Source organism: Zingiber officinale, chromosome 3A (assembly GCF_018446385.1).
Source record: "Zingiber officinale cultivar Zhangliang chromosome 3A, Zo_v1.1, whole genome shotgun sequence".
NCBI classification, from domain to species: Eukaryota; Viridiplantae; Streptophyta; class Magnoliopsida; order Zingiberales; family Zingiberaceae; genus Zingiber; species Zingiber officinale.
The window spans coordinates 75098205-75112588 of NC_055990.1; the positions used below are offsets into that span (position 1 = coordinate 75098205).

The 14384-nt window shown below is 41.7% G+C and overlaps 1 pseudogene; it reads left to right on the forward strand.

Moving 5' to 3' along the window:
• Window positions 1-11138, forward strand: part of LOC122050483 — a 30001-nt pseudogene extending 18863 nt beyond the window's left edge.
• The last annotated feature ends 3246 nt before the right edge of the window (window positions 11139-14384 follow it).

Genomic DNA, 14384 nt, shown 5'->3' on the forward strand with positions numbered 1-14384 from the left:
TGATGCATACTCTAAAAGATTTCAACTTAAATATCACAAATGTAAAAGTATTAATTGACAATATAAGTTCAATTAACTTAACCAAGAATCTTGTGCATCATTCAAGAACCAAACATATTGAAATTAGGCACCACTTCATCAGGGATCATGTTACTAAAGGTGATATTGAACTCAAGTACATTGAGTCCAAATCAAATTTAGCTGATATTTTTACAAAACCACTCCCTGAAAGTGAATTTAGCAACTTACAGCGAAAATTAGGGATGTGCCTAATAGACTAGGATTTTTTTAAAAGACTACTTTTAAAAATAATGTTTTTTTTCAACTTATAAGTTAAAACTGTATGTTTTCAAAACTTTCCATTTTTAGATTTTAAAAAAAAATAGCTTTGGCCTTAGACTAGTTTTGAATCCCTAGAAAGCATGTACCTATAGGACTAGTTTTTGAGCATCTCACCAACACCTTAGGCTTACCTTGCTTGTGTTTGACAAACATAGAAAGGGGCGAGATGCATAGGCCAACTGTCTGGACTTAAGATGCTTATTTCAGTGCATCAGCATAAGTCTGGACGTTAAATACAACTCAGATATTAATCAGATTAAAGTTCATCAGTCAAGTCAAACATTGACTGCTTATAATCAACTTAATCTGACTAACCAAGTGAAAGCTATTATCTTCTGATAGTTAGTTAGTACCTAATTGGTTAGACAGCTGGTTAAATTTAAGTATCAAGTTCAGGGGGAGAAATTAACTTTGTATGTTTAAATATATATATATATATATATATGTTTTTTTAAAAACTAACTTATTTTTAAAACACCAGTTTTCAAAAAGTTAAACTAAGTTTAATCCCACCTAATTTTTAAACCTGATTTTAAAAGTTGAATATTGCAAATTCAACTTTCCAAACTTAGCTTTTATCAAATTAGCCTTAAAAATTTATTTTACTTCTTGAAAAATTATTCTTACTTGTTTAATTTTTGCCTTGAAAAATCGAAGTTGAAAATTTTACATTTTTGAAAAGTAAATGTTACTTGAAAAGAAACTTTGGAAAACCTGATTTAAAATTTTTTCATGTTTGAAAAATTAAAAACCTAAAATTTATACTTTTCAAAATTCAACTTGTCTCCCCCAAGTCAACTTGATTTTTTCCTTGGATTTAAAAATTGTACCAAACTCAGATTTTTTTTCAGGATTAGCTGTGACTATTTTTTTACAGTAACTCGACACTATGAATGTTTACCCTTGTTTTTTGATGAATGCCAAAGGGGGAGGGTTAGGCCGTTAAGTTAGATAAACCAAATTGAAAACACTAAAACTAACTTTAAAACCGATGTACCTGTTTCTTGCATTCTTTCACTAACTTAACTAGGTTGTCATTCCATCAAAAAGGGGGAGATTGTTGGTGCGGGTAGCACTAACGGTCTAACCTAGGTTTTGATGAATGACAAATAGGTTAAGTTAGTTTTGTTGTTGTCTGACACTTTGATCAAGTGTACAGGAGAAGTCCAGACAGGTCGATGGGCTGACCGGATGTCTGGCACGAAGTCCAGCTAGGTCGACAGGCTGACCGGATAGCTGGCGAGAAGTCCAAGCGGGTCGACGGACTGACCGGACGCTTGGCGAGAAGTCCAAGCGGGTCGACGGGCTGACCGGACGCTTGGCGAGAAGTCCAGACGGGTCGACGGGCTGACCGGACGTCTGGCAGGTAAGTGAGGTAAGTCACTGGAGGGGAGTAACTGCGAGGACGCATTCCCGGGAAGGGAACATTAGGCGTCGATCCGGCTTAGATCCATTTCGGATGTCTAAGTCGAGATCGTGACTAGATTCCGGTCTCGGAAAGACGGAATCTAAGTCATACTAACTTATGCTAATTCATACTATTATAAATGTGATAATAATCTATGTTGCAGGGTATATATTGCCTCAGACTAATTTTGTTTTGCAGGAAAAGAGAGTTTTCTGGAACAAGGTGGTCCGGGCGCCCGGAAGGCAAATTATATCCAGCCGAGTCGTCGCCACGTGGAGCATCACGGTTTGTGTAGCTACGTCACATTCCAGGCGCCCGGAACAGCATATAAAAGAAGCCCCAGGCAGGAGCTTCAAAAACAATTCATCTGAGAACTCTTCTACTGCTGGTCTTGCTGCTCGACGTTCAGTGCGACGCCAACAACGCTCCGACAAAGTGCTCCTTCAGTTTTTATTTAATTTCCTTGTCGGTATTGCTTTATTTTCACTAGCATTTCCTGTATTCATTCTGTAATCATATTTTGACTTGTTAGTGATTGCCCAACAAAAGTGGTCAAGGACCACGGGCCTTCGAGTAGGAGTCGTCACAGGCTCCAAACGAAGTAAAAAACATTTGTGTCTATTTTACTTTTCCGCTACGTTTATACTCTAAGTTTTCGAATCGATATTCACCCCCCCTCTATCGAATCTAACGGTCCTACAACTACAAGTAAGAAAAAGACCAAGGTCTAGTTATAAAAGATAACAAGTAAATTAAAGTAAGAGGCTAGTACCCGACTTCCGAGGTTGTCGTTAAACAAATCCAGGTGACCAATTCCGAGGTCTTGGCCCTGGTAAGACCGAGGTCTTTATCCTCATAGGACTGGAGTCTCGCTACCCCAGTCACTATTAGAGAGCACGCATAAGATGGTACTAAGCCTGGGCCCAAAGAAGAAGAAATAAAAAGAAAAGAAGAAGAAAGAAAAGTAAAAGTAAAAGAAATTAAAAGATTAATTTCAAGTATAAAGCTATAAGTAAATGAAACAAGTACCACTTATGTTTAGAATCAACAGAAGTTTAGTTCCTTTAATTCTAAGCATACTGCATGAGTTTCATTACTTTTCTTATCAGTTTAGTGAGCATGTTTAGTTTTCTTTCCAGTATCCAGCATTATTCTGGTATATCATGAGTATGCAGTTTATTTGAGTACTTTGCTATTAGATGAGTACATGTAGCTTTTCTTTTAGCATTTCAATTTCAGTATCGTTTACATTTTTATGCACTTCGAGTTTTTGTGAGATAGTTTAGTACTTACTAAGTGTTTCGCTTATAGATTTATTTTTCCTCCTACTGCAGATAAAGGAAAAGCTAAAATATGAAAGGAAGGCGACAAGGTGGTGGTGATGAAGGTGTGTGATGACTGGACTATGGAGATATCCAGAGTTTGCTAGAAAATTTTCAGGACCTACCTGTTTAGAGTTTCAGTTTATGTTTTTAGTTTTCTTCTTAAATGCTATTATGAAGTTGAGATTGTAATGGAGTTTAATTCATATTTGTAGCTTGATATGTTCTACTGTTGGAGTTATGTTTGGTTACTATTGCTAGAATAGCTTTCTTTTAGTTATAGTGTGTATTATTACTGCATGGTTGTGAAAATATATGTTCCAGCCGCCTGTGGCTGAGTATAGATTGTTTGTATTGTTGATTTGGTCACCGGTACAGGGGAGATTCTGTCGAAATTTTTCGATAAGAATTCCTCTAGGGCCGTGATAAATCTAAGTGTTGCTAATAATAGCATAAGTGACACTAGTAAGTAGAGTAGTAGTTAGGTAATGGTCGCCCTGAGAGAGTAGTAGTAAGAAGGGTGGTCGTTATAGTTGGTATCAGAGCAGGTCTCATTCTCCTGCATCACACACATCAGCATCATCCTTGCCGTCTTAAAGTAAGAAAGTATTTAAGTTCTTTATTGCTTTCCTTTATTATTATTTGCAGTATAGAGTAATTGTTTATAAGTGCTTAAGTCAGATAAGAGTTTTTGCTGTTTTCTTTATTCCTATACAAATATGTATGTTTAGAAAGGATAGAGAAGATATCAAGCCTTTCTTTGCATAATTAGATGTCAAGAAGAGGACATCCCCGTACCGTTCGTACTGAGAACCAAGATCAGGAGAACGAAGAGCTTAGATCAACTGAGCCCAATCTCTCTGAAGTTGTTGCCCAACTCCAGAGACAAGTAGTAGAGCAGCAACAAGTGATTGTCAATCTGATGGCCAATCAGAAGCCAGTTCCTCCCACTTCCTCAACCATCAATGTGGAGACTCCAGTGGTGACTGAAGTCCCATCAGCTGCCCTGGAAGTCGCCACAGCACCTAGGAGACAAGAAGAATACCTGATCCAGTGGATGAAGCTGAAACCAGAAAGTTTCTCAAACACGACTGAGCCCTGGGATGCTCAGGCTTGGTTCAAGACATTGGAGAGCACCATGGAGCCTCTTGATTGGCCAGAAGTTGAGAAGGTCAAGTGTGCCTCTTTTTGCCCATCTGGAGATGCTTGTATGTGGTGGGAGCGAGTTAAGAGTAAGAGAGCAGTCAATCAGATGAGCTGAGTTGACTTCGAGATAGAGTTTTACGAAGAATTCTTCCGCCAACGGATCACCAATAAACATTATGAGGAGTTTATAGAATTTAGACCAGGTGACCTACTAGTAGAAGAAGCGGTCAAAAGATTCAACAGGCTAGCTCGTCTTTGCCTAGAGTTAGTAAGTACAGAGAAAGAATGAGTCAGACTGATGCTCCGAAGGCTGAGACCAGAAATAGCACCTAATGTGAGTAATGAAACGCACCGACCACAGATTGGTGAAGAGTTGGTCAGCAGGGTATTAGTGAGCACTATCTGAACGGCATCAAGGCATAACAAACGCAACACAAGTCAGTCAAGATCGAAGACAAGACAGTGGGGAAACAGAGACCCCAATCAAGTGATCAGAACTGGAGTACAGAAGAACAAGAAAGACCCAAGCAGGAAGATGTTCGGGTAGTCTGTGAGTATCCAGAGGTATTTCCAGAAGAGCTACCTGGACTGCCTCCCGACAGAGAAGTGGAGTTTGAAATTGAGTTGGTACCTGGTACCAGTCCAATTTCAAAAGCTCTGTATCGCATGTCTCCAGCAGAGCTGAAAGAGTTACAGGAGCAACGTCAGGAGCTGCTTGACAAAGGCTTCATCCGCCCTAGTCACTCACCTTGGGGAGCTCCCGTGTTGTTTGTCAAGAAGAAGGATGGATCTATGCGAATGTGCATAGATTACAGAGCTCTGAATCAAGTGACCATCAAGAACAAGTACCCCATTCCCAGGATCGACGACTTATTTGATCAGTTGAGAGGGGCAACAGTATTCTCGAAGATAGACCTGCTCTCTGGGTACCATCAGCTGAAGGTGAAAGAAAGAGACATACCCAGAACAGCTTTCAGAACCAGATACGGACATAAGAGTTTGTAGTCATGCCTTTTGGTGTGACTAATGCACCAGCGGTCTTTATGGACTTAATGAACAGAGTGTTCAGAGAATACCATGACAAATTTGTCATCGTATTCATCGACGACATTCTGGTCTATTCAAGGACTCTAGAGGAGCATGACACGCACTTGAGGATAGTATTGCAGACCCTACAGCAGAAGCAGCTGTATGCTAAATTCTCCAAGTGCGAGTTCTGGTTAGATTAGGTGGCGTTTCTAGGTCACATAATTTCTAAAGAAGTATCCAAGTAGATCCAGCCAAAATAGAAGCGGTCAGCAACTGGAAGAGACCCAAGAACGCCAGGGAGATCAGAAGCTTCCTTGGTTTAGCTGGGTACTACAGGAAATTCGTGGAGGACTTTTCCAGGATAGCCTCTCCACTAACAGCCCTCACCAGGAAGAACAAGAAGTTTGAATGGTTAGATAAATGTGAGCAGAGTTTCCAAGAGCTCAAGAAGAGACTGACCAGTGCTCCTATCCTAACAGTTCCAGAAAGTGACAGGAGTTTTGACATCTACAGTGATGCTTCCAAGATGGGCTTAGGAGCTGTACTCATGCAGGAAGGAAAAGTGATAGCTTATGCTTCCAGACAACTCAAAGATTATGAGAAAAATAACCCCACTCATGATCTTGAACTGGAAGCTGTGGTCTTTGCACTGAAACTCTGGCGACATTATTTGTATGGAGTTCAATGTAGAATCTTCACAGACCATCAGAGTCTTAAGTACTTCTTCACACAGAAGGACTTAAACATGAGACAGCGCAGGTGGCTAGAGTTAGTCAAAGACTATGACTGTGAAATCCTCTACCACCCAGGTAAAGCTAACAAAGTAGCAAATGCACTAAGCAGAAAATCCAGTGCATCCCTGATGTCTTTGTCATCATTAGCCCTGCCACTGCAGAAGGAGTTGTCAGATTTCAGACTTGAAGTTATTTATGGGCAACTCTCTGCATTGACCTTAGAGTCTACCTTGCTTGAGGATATACAGAGAAAGCAAAGTGAAAATCCAGATATCCAAAAGATCAAGAAAGGGATACAAGAAAAGTGAAAGTTAGAGTTTCGAGTCTCAGACAGTGGAATTCTTTATCAGGGGAACTGCCTTTGTATCCCCAATGATGAAGAACTGAGAAAGAAGATTTTAGAAGAAGCTCATAGTACACCTTACTCCATGCATCCTGGTTTTACCAAGATGTACCAAGACATGAAACAGAGAATTGAGACTGCCCAGAGTAGACAGAAGAGTTACGCTGACACACGTCGTAAGCCACTTGAAGTCCAAATAGGGGATTCAGTCTTTCTCAATGTTGCTCCTATGATGGGAGTGATGAGATTTGGCAAGAAAGGAAAATTAAGTCCTCGCTATGTAGGACCCTACCTGATCACAGAAAGGATTGGGAAAGTAGCTTACAAGCTGGACTTACCACAAGATATGTCAGTAATACATGATGTATTCCATGTCTCCATGCTAAAAAAGTGTCTCCACGACCCTAGCCAAGTGATTCAGCCTCAGACAGTGCAGATCCAAGAGGATCTTAGTTATGAGAGCAGACCTACACAGATAGTGGACAGAGCAGTTAAGAGACTAAGAAATAAAGAAGTACCACTAGTGAAGGTCATCTGGCAGAACCAGAAGCACAAGGAAGTCACTTGGGAGCGGAAGGACAGTATGAGACAGAGATATCCAGAGCTATTCTAAGTTCGAGGACGAACTTTTTATAAGGTATGGGGGATTGTAACGATCCAATTTTCCCTATTTCGAGTTCTAAATGTCTTCAAAAACATTTAGAAATACTTTTAAAATATTCTACAGATTTTTAGAAATTTTTAGAGTATTTTTACGTAATTTTTGGAGGCCGTTTAGTATGTTTACAAAAAGAAAGAAGTTTTGACCAAAAATGTGGAAGTTGAGACTCGAACCCAAGACCTCCGGCCGAACCCGACTTAACCGAACGCAGCCAACCAACCGAGCTGCGAGTGTTTTGTTAATAAGTGTGAAGCGAGAAATATATATGTTATAGTTGATAAATAAAACCCTAGTTTTAAAAAGACCTAATTCCTTTTCTCCCAAGCCGAAACCCTCTTTCTCACACGCGACGCCGCGCGATCCTTCTCCTCTCTCGGCGGAAACGAAGAAGCAGGCGTTAGGGCTCAATCTCCGGCGCCGGCGAAGGCTTTTCCCAGCCAATCTTCACCCGTGCGTGGTTACCTCGACGAAGGAAGCCCGAAAACACCAAAGAGCCACCGAGATCTTCACCTAGAACCTCCTTCCTCCTATGGTTGGGGGCTCATCCGAACCCTAGAATTCTTCTCCTTCGGCAGTAAGTCCAAGAAAGCATGGTAAGTACTACTCACCTGTGGTAGGAGTAGCTCTGAGCTTTAGGTTTTCGTTTCCTTGCTCACAGAATTTGCAGTGCCGAATAGATGATGCTAGGGTTGTTTTTCATTCTTTCCTTCAGTTGCTGCTTGGATATTTTGCCATGTATTCTAAGTTTTGGTTGGACCTTGTAGCTAATTTTCCCAAGTGGCAGAGACAAGCTTTAGGTTTTCGTTCCTTGCTGTGTTGAATTGCCATAGTTAGCATTGCTGCTCAATTCCTCTCCTTGCTGTCCCAATGAACATGAGTTGCTTGTATGCCGTGTTATGGGTTTTTTTAGGTTGTTTTGGCCATTTAGTAAGCGTAAACAACTATATTAGAGTAGCAGGTAGTTTAAGTTTTGTTACTACCTTAATATGCTTCTTTAGATCTTGTTGGTAGTGTTCTCAGTGTGCTTTCTTGCAAATCAAAGTGTGTAAACAGCCTCATTAATTAGTATGCAGTTTTTGGTTTTGCTTTGCTACCTCCATGAACATGAACAGTCCTGTTATCCTAGCATCCAATTTAGATTTCTTAGTTGTATGTTTCTTGTGTAGTTGAACAAGCATGAACAACCACTTAAAATGAGTAAGCAGTATCAGAATTTGATTGACATTCAATGAGCATGAAATGGGTTGCATAATGAGCTTGAAGTGGTTCATATTTTGAGTATACTGTTAGTCTTCTTGCTATAGTCTTGGCTGTACGGTTTGATTTAAACTACGTTCCCATTTAGTGCATGATCAATTCTGATGTTAAGCATTTAGTTTTGGATTTCTTGAGTTTCAATGAACATGAACAACCATTAACTTGAGCATGCACGGTTTAGCTTTCCTTACTACTTAATGAGCATGTAAAATTTGGTGCACTAGTATGTTTGGATAGATCTTTTGTTGTTGTTTTAAGGGCAAGAACAACCTTTATTTAGTTAGGATGGGTTTAGTATTTTCCTTGCTACTCAAAATGGCAAGAACAACCCTTTATTTAGTTAGAATGGGTTTAGCATTTTCCTTGCTACTCAGAAAGGCAAGAACAACCTTCATTTAAAGTATGTAGTGTTAGTTTCTTGATTTTCTTGAACATGAATAGCTATTAAGCTTATCTTGTAGTTTGATTTGCTTGCTTTATTTTTATAGCATGCTCAGTTAGTTGCACTTCTCTACTTGTTAGATACACTTGCAGTATTCGAATAGCATGAGCAGTATCGAATTATAATTCAATTTCTAGTTTCCTGTTTTGATACATATGCATATATATGTTCTAGATAGCTTTTAATAGCTCTTTAATCTAAAGCATATAGTTAGTTGTTTTTGCTATTTTAATAAGATGAATAGCCATGTATTTTAGTGGAATAATTATGTGCCCAATTAAACCTTTTGAGGATTATGGGTAACTACAAGTAAGAAAAAGACTAAGATCTAGTTAGAAAAGATAACAAGTAAATTAAAGTAAGAGGCTAGTACCCGACTTCCGAGGTTGTCGTTAAACAAATCCAGGTGACCAATTCCGAGGTCTTGGCCCTGGTAAGACCTGAGGTCTTTATCCTCATAGGACTGAAGGCTCGCTACCCCAGTCACTATTAGAGAGCGCGCATAAGTTGGTACTAAGCTTGGGCCCAAAGAAAAAGAAGAAGAAAGAAAAAGAAAAAGAAGAAGAAAGAAAAGTAAAAGTAAAAGAAATTAAAAGATTAATTTCATGTATAAAGCTATAAGTAAATGAAACAAGTACCACCTTTGTTTAGAATCAACAGAAGTTTAATTCCTTTAATTCTAAGCATACAGCATGAGTTTCATTAATTTTCTTATCAGTTTAGTGAGCATGTTTAGTTTTATTTCCAGTATCCAGCTTTATTCTGCTATATCATGAGTATGTAGTTTATATGAGTACTTTGCTATTAGATGAATACATGTAGCTTTTCTTTTAGCATTTCAGTTTCAGTATCGTTTGCATTTTTATGCACTTCGAGTTTTTGTGAGATAGTTTAGTACTTACTAAGCGTTTCGCTTATAGATTTATTTTTCCTCCTACTGCAAATAAAGGAAAAGCTAAAGTATGAAAGGAAGGCGACAAGGTGGTGGTGATGAAGGTGTGTGATGACTGGACTATGGAGAGATCCAGAGTTTGCTAGAAAATTTTCAGGACCTACCTGTTTAGAGTTTCAGTTTATGTTTTTAGTTTTCTTCTTAAATGCTATTATGAAGTTGAGATTGTAATGGAGTTTAATTCGTATTTGTAGCTTGATATGTCCTACTGTTGGAGTTATGTTTGGTTAATATTGCTAGAATAGCTTTCTTTTAGTTATAGTGTGTATTATTACTACGTGGTTGTGAAAATATATGTTCCAGCCGCCTGTGGCTGAGTATAGTTTGTTTGTATTGTTGATTTGGTCACCGGTACATGTGAGACTCTGCTGAAATTTTTCGGTAGGAATTCCTCTAGGGCTGTGATAAATCTAAGTGTTGCTAATAATATCATAAGTGACACTAGTAAGTAGAGTAGTAGTTAGGTAACGGTCGCCCTTAGAGAGTAGTAGTTAGAAGGGTGGTCGTTACAATAATTATTTTGTGCAGAAAAGAGATGAAGTTGGAAAACTTGGTTTGTCAGGTTTACAAAAAATGACAGCTGCATTTCGAATATTGGCATATGGTGTACCAGCAGACGCTACTGATGAGTACATCAAAATAGGAGAATCAACTGCCATAGAAAGTGTGAAAAGATTTTGTCGTGCTGTTGTTGAAGTATTTGGAGGGCAGTACCTGCGATCACCCAATGCTAATGATGTTGCCAGGCTTCTTCATATTGGTGAGCAGTGTGGTTTTTCTGGTATGTTGGTTAGTCTAGATTGCATGCATTGGAGGTGGAAAAATTGCCCAACAGCATGGGCTGGGCAATATTCTAGTCGTAGTGGAAAGCCAACAATTATTCTAGAAGTTGTAGCTGATTATGATCTTTGGATATGGCATGCATATTTTGGTTTACCTGGATCTAACAATGACATTAATGTATTGGAGTCTTCTAATCTTTTTTCTAACCTTGCTCAAGGTATTGCTCCCCCTGCTCGTTATGTCATTCAAGGAAAAGAGCACAACATGGGTTACTATTTAGCTGATGGTATATACCCAAAATGGTCTACACTTGTTCAAACAATTCAAGATCCACGAGGTACAAAGAATAAGTTGTTTGCAATGAAATAAGAGGCATGTAGAAAAGATGTTGAGCGAGCATTTGGAGTGCTCCAATCACGCTTTGCAATTGTTGCAGGACCTTTACGTTTTTGGCAGAAAAATATTTTACATGATATAATGACTTCATGTATTATTATGCATAATATGATAATTGAAGATGAACGTGATATGAATGCCTCAATTGTTGATCAAGGTGAAGTCTCGTCGGCTGCAGATGTGATACAGCAGTAGATGACAGTACCCGATTTCAAGAGTTTCTTGCTAGATACGAAGGAATCAAAAATAAAAATGCTCACTTTGCCCTTAGAAATGCATTAATTGAGCATTTGTGGGAACAATTTGGTAATTTTGATAATTAATGTGCATTGTGATGTATTATTAATGAAGTGTTATTTGTTTTGTGAAAATATTTAAAAAAATTATCTAAATTGTTTATGATTGTGTATTATCTTTAAATATTAAATATTAGTATGTTTATTAAATTATTTCTAACAAAATTATAAAATACTAATTTTAATTTTCTTATAACTTAAAACATAATATCATAAAAATTAGTTATCATGTACAATAAAAATTTTAATTTTAATAGTAATTGATCCTGTTCGAACCAAGAGTCAACGAACGCTGGGGATGCGGCCCTCCCTACTGGATCCTCGAGTGCTCCGGTGAACCTGCAGCAAAACCGAGCCGGGAGGGGTGTCCCGGCGACGACCCTCCGACGCTCAAGTCAGGTAAGCTACGATGAACAAAGTGGCTTCCAAAATCTCAGAATACGTACCTCACCGGCGACACCTGAGGTTCTTTATATAGAGCTATGAAGGGTCTGGGCACGCGTACCTAGGTGCATACGTGTCCTCTGTCCTTTCCTAGGTATGCGGCTGTCAAAAAGCTTACCTGTCCTTTCCTAGGTATGTGGCTGTCAGAAAACTTACCTGACCCATATCGCTACAGTCAAAGCATGCCCTCGATGGGACAGCAGAATCCCCTGTCACAAGATTTGGAGCATGACACACACGTGAAACCTACCGGTTGTCAGAGGAGAAATCCTCGGGTCTTTTTCCTTGCTCCAAACTTGTCGTCCGAGCGGACAGCTCCCTCAACATCCGACCGGACATACGCAGTGGTTTACCTGTGCTTTGTGGAGACTAATAAACAGGGGCGCTTTATGACTGTGGCCGGTCAAAAGGTCAGCTCGGTCCGTGACCTTTTTAACTGAGCGTCGGAACCCCGATTTGACAGGGTGTCTTCCAACCATAAGTGCGAGCCGGCCGGACCCATCCGGGTATTCGATACCATCGGCCTGCCGGCCGTTTACGGTCGTCCGTCCGGTCGGACCACACTCTCCTCGGATGGGCGGCTGCTCCGGTGACTTTCACTTGGCGTTGACTTTGCAAAAAGGGGTGGGCCCGCTCTTACTACCGGATCACTTGCCTCCCCTTCAAGTCTAGTCGAAGGAGGCGAATAGTTCGACTAACTGGACTGTGAGTCTAGCCGAACGGCTCCTCAATGCTAATACTCTCCGCTCGGTCAGCCGTAGAAATATCCTTGAATGAATCAACGATGGCCTTCACCGGATCTCCTCGCGTTCTGCGCCAATCTTCGCCATCAAGGCCGATCATACCTTCATTAAATGCTCCGAATGATTGACTGCCACGTGGAGCAAGGCCACCAGAGTACGAAGGCGGTTGCATGATATTGTGATGTGATCGAAGCAATTCGAAATAAACGGCTAGATGTGTGCTTTGATTCCCGTGACCTGGATCCGACGGTGGAGGCCGCCCGGCCCTCACCCTATAAATTCTTCGTTTCCTTTTCACCTTCACACGCCTCCATTACCTCTACTGCTGCTCTCTGCGCTTTGGAGCTCCGGCGATCTTGTTGCTGCCCTCTGACGCTCTCCGGCGCCTCTCCTCGATCCATCTCCCTTCAGTAAGGTTTTAGAGCTTTCCTCCTTCCTTTTCGGTATCGAATTCGCCTTTCTTCCCCTAGCTCCAGTCTTTGAAATTCCATTTCTTCGTCTTTGGAACTTCCTTTTGTGATTTCTCCTATCCGGATCATGGCCAGTTCCTCTCATCCCGAAGAACAATCCCTAGGCCCATGGTATACTACCATGCGATCCCGTTTCGAACAACGGGATTTTGATATTTTGGCTGACAATTTTGAAATACCCGAGGATATCGAAGTTCGTCTAGCTGGTCCCGCCGCTCGGCCACACAGACCGCCGCGTGGTGGTTTCTGTGTCTTCCGCGACCAATTTACCGCCGGTCTGCGGTTTCCCGTGCATCCCTTTATAGCAGACGTCTGTAATTATTTTGGCGTGCCGCTCGGAAGTTTAGTACCAAATACCTTCCGTCTCCTCTGCGGCATTGTCATTTTGTTCAAGATTCACAACATTCCCCTCCGCCCGGAGGTCTTTTTTTATTTCTATTATCCTAAACAAGCCGAGCCGGGCACCTTTATGTTCCAAGCTCGGCCCGGTCTGGTCTTCTTCAATAAACTACCCACTTCCAATAAACATTGGAAGGACTATTATTTCTACATCCGCATGCCCAGTCAGCCAAACTTTCCGACCCAGTGGCAGGTCAGTCTACCTCCTACTCCCGAGTTGAAGAAATTCAAGACCCGACCGGATTATCTTCACACCGCAAATGTACTAGCCGGTCTGCGGCTTGACATCAACAAACTTCTTCACGAGGGAGTGATGTACATTTTTGGGTTGAGTCCTATACGGACCCCACTATCGACCGACTTCGGTAAGAATTTTGCTTGGGCACTTGCTTTAATTGCTAACTGATTTCTTCTTTTTTTCATGCAGCTGAAATCGTCATGGACTCGGTGATGGCCGGCGTTCTAAAGAGAAAGGTAGCGGCGGCCAAGGAAATGGAGGCGCTGGGCATTCAGCCGGTCGGTTCTCACGAAGGAGAGAGCGGCACCCAGGCTGAATCGGCCGCTCCGACCTCTCAACAGCAGGCGGCCAGCGGAGCTGCCCCCTCCAGGGAACCAACGGCCACCGAGGAAGGATCCGTTCGGGAGGAGGAACAGCCACTGCAAAAGAGGCGCCGGGTGGAGACTCCGCTGCGCTCGGCTACCTCCGCGGTCCAACCCCCCGACCGGGCCGCTGCGACTGCTAAAGGCAAGGCGCCAGTGCCCGAGACCATCTCGTCCGATCGGACGCCTTCTGACTGGGACGAGCTGCCTACTCCGGTTGAGGCCACTCCGGTCGACACTCTCCCCCCTGCTCGCCGTTCAGTCCAACGCTCGACCATCCATTCGCGATTTTCTGCGCCAGCTTCTGATCCCGGTCGGGCGATCCCTGGAGTTGCTACCAGAAGCCGACCGGCCCACCGCGCCCGAGCACACCATTACTTTGAAAGGGCCCCTCGCCGAGATGTGGGCCGACGCTCGGGCGCGAGTAGCAATGATCCCTCTCCAGAACTTAGCCAACAGCCATATGCAAGCGGCTACGGGGGTAAGTTTGTTGCTTTTTGAAGTTTTGTCTGAATATTTCCGCCCGGCTTTTAACAAATGCGTCTTGCTTCAGAGATGGGTGGAAGAGATAGCAGTTTCCAGCCGCCTGGATATGGCGGACGAGGAGATAAGGCAAC